Source organism: Gekko japonicus, unplaced genomic scaffold, assembly GCF_001447785.1.
Source record: "Gekko japonicus isolate JY-2015 unplaced genomic scaffold, Gekko_japonicus_V1.1 scaffold4341, whole genome shotgun sequence".
Classification (NCBI taxonomy): domain Eukaryota; kingdom Metazoa; phylum Chordata; class Lepidosauria; order Squamata; family Gekkonidae; genus Gekko; species Gekko japonicus.
In genome coordinates this window covers 74752-80751 of record NW_015175501.1, presented here as the reverse complement: position 1 = coordinate 80751, position 6000 = coordinate 74752, and positions in this window count along the sequence as shown.

Sequence of the window (6000 nt, the reverse complement as noted above, 5' to 3'; positions counted from 1 at the left end):
GACTGAGGGCTGCTGGGAGCAGTGGGCGGGGCTTGTTGCATGTGCCCGCCCCCTGGGCCCTTTACTGCCGGAGCTCCGCTCCTGTGCGCTCCTGCAGGAAATGACCCCTGCCTACACTGAGCTTCATTTGCCACATCGTTGCCCACTCACCCAGTCTGTAGAGGCCCTCTTGGGAGTCCACCCTCCAGAGCCGCCATTTTCTCCAGGAGAACCGGTTTCTGTCGTCTGGAGACAAGTTGCTATTCTGGGAGATCTCCAGGCCCCAGGGCCAGCTGCAGGATGTTTTTTGCACACTAGGTGAGGCTACCTTCTGACACCCCCCCCTCCCGCCGGATTCTGGCGAAGGCAGAGTTGGGGGAGGAGGCAGCTCAGCCGAGTCGAACGCACGCCTTTCCTCAAGGGGACCTGATCTCTGTAATGCCGGGGGGGGGGGAGTGTCTCCAGGTCCCACCTGCAGGCTGGCAACCCTAAGCCCTCCATTCTGGAAAGCTGCTTCTTGGCCACGGGGAGCAGGGGTGAGAGGGCGGCCTGCGATTGCAAAGTGAAGTGCCCCCGCTGGCGGCCATAGGCAGGGCCGGCTCCAGGCTGCTCCCCACGGCGCCTTCGGCTCCCCTTGGGCAAGTGGGTTGGGCAAGTGCCCATGATCTACTACCCTATTTAGGAGAGGGAGGGGCAGGGCGACAGGCCAGCGGGGCGCCCCTTCCCAAGGGGCCGCTCTAGGCTGCTGCCTAAAAATTGTCTATGATAGGCCAGCCCTGCCAGGCCCCACCTGGAGGTTGGCATCCCTACCGTCAGGGTTGTACTGTGTGGGTCTAACCCCCCCCCTTATTTTAGGGTCATCGGTGGGCTTTCCAGGATAGGGATGTGGCTTGTGGCCTTCTAGCTGCCTATCCCGGTCCGGAGGCATCGGAAAGCCTCAAACATTCCATTCTGGGCAGAAAAACAGATCTGACCGAACAACTCCCCCTGCCCCCCCCCCTCGCTCTTTTCTCCGCAGGGCTACCTGCGGCACAGACAGTCGAGGCTTTGTTAGCACTTAATTCCTCCAGGGGGAAGAAGGCCTCTGGTTAAGGAAGTCTCCCCCAAAGCTCACTCAGTCTCCAAGCCCGGCCTGGCCGCCCGGGGTTATCATGCCAATCGAGGCCCGATGGGTAAAACAGATGGCCGAGAGAGAGCCTGGGAAAGCCATGGGGAGCAGCAGAGACCGAGCGACAGCATTCCAGAACGCAAAAGGCGATTTGACCGGCAAAAGCAAAGCAGGATGGGAAGGGGGTGGATGTTGGGAGGAGAGAGGGGGATTCCGAGCGCTGTCTTGGGCGAGAAATAAAGGAGAATTGTCCCTCTCTTTGTGAGTCTTGTGTGAGTCTCTTCCAGGCTTTGCAAAAACCAATAACATTAAAAAAAAACCAACCCAAACAATGGTGCTTCAATTTGCGCCACTGATGAGCATGACAAATTCCAGCCACTCTTGTCAACAGCACGGCTGGGTCTGTCTAGAACAGGGGTGTCAAACATGCAGCCCGGGGGGCCAAGCTGCTGAATAACAAATCAGAACCTTGGTTTGAGTATTGTCTACTCCAAGGGTGTCAAACATGTGGCCCAGGGGCCGGATCAGGCCCCCGGACGGCTTCTATCGGGCCCGCAGTGGAACTGGCTGTCTTCTGCTTCTTCTTCCAGTTATGCTGCTGCTGCGTCACTGTAGGTTTGCAGTTTACAGATACACACCTGAACATCATACTCAAGATTGCAACAGCACAGACATTTTGATGCAATAATTCAGAGCAAGAGGTGTCAGTTATCAGACACTGTGAACTAAAGAAAACATTTCAAGATTGCTCATGTTTTAAGCATGTTTTTATTTTAAGTAAAAAAAAACCTTTGGTGTTTGTGTCCTTTATAAAGTTGATATCTATGTTAGCTGGCAGTACGTTTTATGACATGCATGGCCCGGCCCAACAAGGTCTCATTTATGTCAGATCCGGCCCTCATAACAAATGAGTTCGACACCCCTGGTCTAGCAGCTTTTGACTCCTTCATTTGAAACCACTTTGGCATGAAGCTTGGAGTTTCACCCTTTGAGCCTCACCTCTCCCAGTTTTAATTGTTAAGCGTGTGTCATTTCCTTTTCTCACATGCAGCCCTGGCTTGAGAGTAACTCTGCATCGATGTGTGCTGTAAATTGCCGTTCAGTCACAAGCAATTTACAGCCGCCCCAAAAAGGGGCTTTCAAGGCAAGTGAGAAGCAGAGGTAGGCTTGCTAGAGGTGGTTCACCATTGCTTTCCTCTCTACGTGGGATCATTGGCCTGTAAATACTTGTGGGCAAACTGGATCAGGGTGGGGTGCAGGGAAGGGTGGTTATGAAACTCTAGAAGTTTCTCCCTACCTCACAAGGCTGTTGTGAGGACAAAAGGGGGGAGGGGGGAGTCGTGTACATTGCCCAGGAAAAGGGGGAGATAAAAATAGATAGCTAAACTTCCATGTGCACAGGCACTGTGAAATAAACATAACAGCATATGGAGTACATTTTGCTTTTTTAAAACAAAAAAAAATTTAGACTTTTGTGTAAAGGAAATGGCCAGTTTTTGCAGCCAGAATAAAGTATGCCAAGTCGTGGCTTTGATTTTGCTTCTGTTTGCTTGGGGGAGGGGGGGAGTGCAGCTTGGAGCAGGATTCTGGGGGGAGCAGGAGAGCTCCGTCTCTCCAACCCCCCCGCCGTCCCTTTCCAGCTACTGGGTATTCCCACCCAGCAAACGCATCTTTGGTGTCAAGTGTTGGTGCTGATGTGAACATAAAGGAAACCGAGTATTTTTCACTTCCTTTCTCTATGTCATAGAATAAGAACTGAAGTTGCCAGTTTGATGTAGTGGTTAAGAGCAGAGGACTCTAATATGGGAGAACTGGGTTGGATTCCCCACTCCTCCACGAGCAGCTGCTGGTTTGACCTTGGGTCAGTTACAGGTTATTTCAGAGCTCTCTCGGCCCCACCTGCCTCACAGGGTGTCTGTTGTGGGGAGGGGAAGGGAAAGGAGTTCGTAAGCATAAGAACATAAGAGAAGACAATGTTGGATCAGGCCAATGGCCCATCCAGTCCAACACTCTTGTCACACAGTGGCCAAAAATACCAGGTGCCATCAGGAGGTCCACCAGTGGGGCCAGGACACTAGAATCCCTCCCACTGTTGCCCCCCCCATACACCAAGAATACAGAGCACCCCCTGCCCCAGCCTGAGAGTTCCTATCTATACCTTGTGGCTAATAGCCACTGATGGACCTCTGCTCCAGATGTTTATCTAATTCCCTCTTGAAGCCGTCCATGCTTGTAGCTGCCGCCACCTCCTGTGGCAGTGAGTTCCATGTCTTAATCCCCCTTTGGGTAAAGAAGTACTTCCTTTTATCTGTTCTAACCTGACTGCTCAGCAATTTCATGGAGTGCCCACTTGAGTTCTTGTATTGTGAGAAAGGGAGAAAAGGACTTCTTTCTCAACCTGCTCTATCCCATGCATGATCTTATAAACCTTGATCATGTCACCCCTCAGCCGTCGTTTCTCCAAGCTAAAGAGCCACTCCGATACTTCAAGTGAAGGGCGGGGTATAAATCCAATCTCCTCCTCCTCCTCCTCCTCTTCTCCTTCTCCTTCTCCTCCTTCTTCTCCTCCTTCTCCTTCTCCTTTTTCAGTGTAATCTTTTCTCATAATAAAATCTTCTGATGGAATTATTCCTACTCCAAAATTTGACCCAGGGCAGCAGAAGTAAATCTCTTCGGTATATTTCATTTTATTTGTTTCATTTTTTAATTTATAGCCTGCTTTTCTCCCTAATCGGGGACCCAGAGGGGCTTTTCATCTCATTCTCCTCTCCTCACAGTCTTCCCAACAACAACCTGGTGAGGTTAGACTAGGCTGAGAGACTGTGACGGGCCCAAGGTGACCCGGAAGACTTGCACGGTCAAGCAAGGGATTCGAACCCAAACCCCAGTCCTGCAGTCTAACCACTCCACACCCCACCGGCCCAGAGATGCTTCTATAAGGTCAGGTAATTATTTAAACCAAACTTAGGACTCCAGCTTTCAACCCAAACTTTCCACGGCACCTTGCACTCCAAACCAACCATTAAAACAACAAAAGAAACAACAGGGTTACAAATCACAGAAGCGCACACACGTGGAGAAAAGAAAACACACACAAAACCAAGGCCTGGATTAATAATAAGCTCTTAACCGGAGATAATTTTGGAGGAATGTGCTATGAAGTCACATGGGGTTTTCAAGGCAAGAGCCATGCAGAGGTGGTTTGCCCTTGCCTGCCTCTGCAGGGCAACCCTGGACTTCCTTGGTGGTCTCCAGGGCCGGCCCCAGCTTATTTTGCACCCTAGGCGAGGATCCCTTCTGGCGCCCCCCCCCCATGCGCCCACCAATTTTTAAAAATAAATGCATTTTAGGAAGAACGAAAAACACAAATAATCAAGAAACTCCCAGAGTACGGGGCCAGGTGCAGCTTGGCGCCCCTAAGGGCTGGCCCGCTCTAGGCGATTGCCTAGTTTGCCTAGTGAGTGAGCCGGTCCTGGTAGTCTCCCATCCAAATATTACGCAGTACTGACCTTGTTTAGCTTCTGAGAGTTGACAAGATCGGACTAGTCTGGGCCATCCAGGTCAAGGTGATAACTGGAGGGGGGCTACAACTGAGGGGCCACCATGGAAAAGTCCCCGTCCCTGGCAGGCACACCCCCCCCAACCTCTGAAGGAGGGGCTCCAAAGCAGGATGTCTGCAGCAGACATCACGTTCAAATGGGAGCAGGTGGCCCTGGAGGCACTCTGGTTCTCAGGCTATTTTGCGCTCTGGTGGGCCGTGCACCAATACAAACTGTGCCGTGTACTATGCACACATTGTGCCTGCGTGCCTGTTCACACTGGCAGCTCTCACCTGCCGGCTCCCTCCTCGGACGCGCAACTCCGCTTCTAGCAAGCAGGTGGCTAACTGTTTAGGCAGGTAGTCGATACCTAATTTGAGGTTCGGCCTTTACGCCGTTCCTCATTCATTTGGGAAAACAGGTCTGGCGAAGAGAAGAGCGGGGATGGGGGGTGGAGAGGGGGCGCGCCGCATCCCGTTCCCCAGACATTTGCGCTACAGACAGCCGCGGGGACACTCAGAACAAGCCGGTGGCGATAACTAGCCATCAATCAAGCCGCACAGCCGCAAGTCTGAGGAGCTGCAGGCGGCGGGGTGTGTTCCACGGGTGAGAATTACTCAAGGAGAAACGGTGTGCAGTGTATTAAGGCCGGGTTAGCAGCTCCTGAGGAGGAAGTGTTGTGCTAATGAGGAACTGACCCATAGACCGTGGGCCTCAAAGGCACCTCTGGAGAGGAGCTTCTCTCTGTGCCAGTTTATTTCTGGGAACAGATACTATGGGGCAGGAGTCCCCAACCTTGATGCCTCTCCACACCTTTTTTGGGGGGTATTATTGCATTGTGTGTGTTTGTGCCCATGCCTGGAAGTCATGGCGACCTCTGGCGACTCCTACTGGGGCACGGAGGACATTCAGAGGAGTGGCTTGATCGCCTGCCGCTGGCCTCCCGGCCCTGGTATTCTCTTGAGGTCTCCCATCCAAAGACTTACCAGGGTCGGCCCTGCTTAGCTTCCGAGATCTGACAGGCTAAGGCTTGCCTGGGCCATCCAGGTCGGGGCCTCAACGCTGTTTCTGGTGCCCGCCAAGTGATTTTAGAAAATGCATGGGGCCAAGTGGGGCTTGTAATTGGCTATGCAGATGAAAAGACATCCTATTAAATTTGAAATGCTGCTGAGTTATTAGTTAAGCGATATCTACTATAACTCCCTGACATTGTGCAGTTGGCTCTGCCTTGGGAGGCAGCCACTGTGGATCCATGGTGAAACAGTGAACATGCCCGTTTGAAGGATTTTCCTATAGACCCATGGATCTGGATACTACCTTGCTGGAGTGATTGTAATAATTGATATCAAGACAAACACCGTCCTTGTGCTTGAT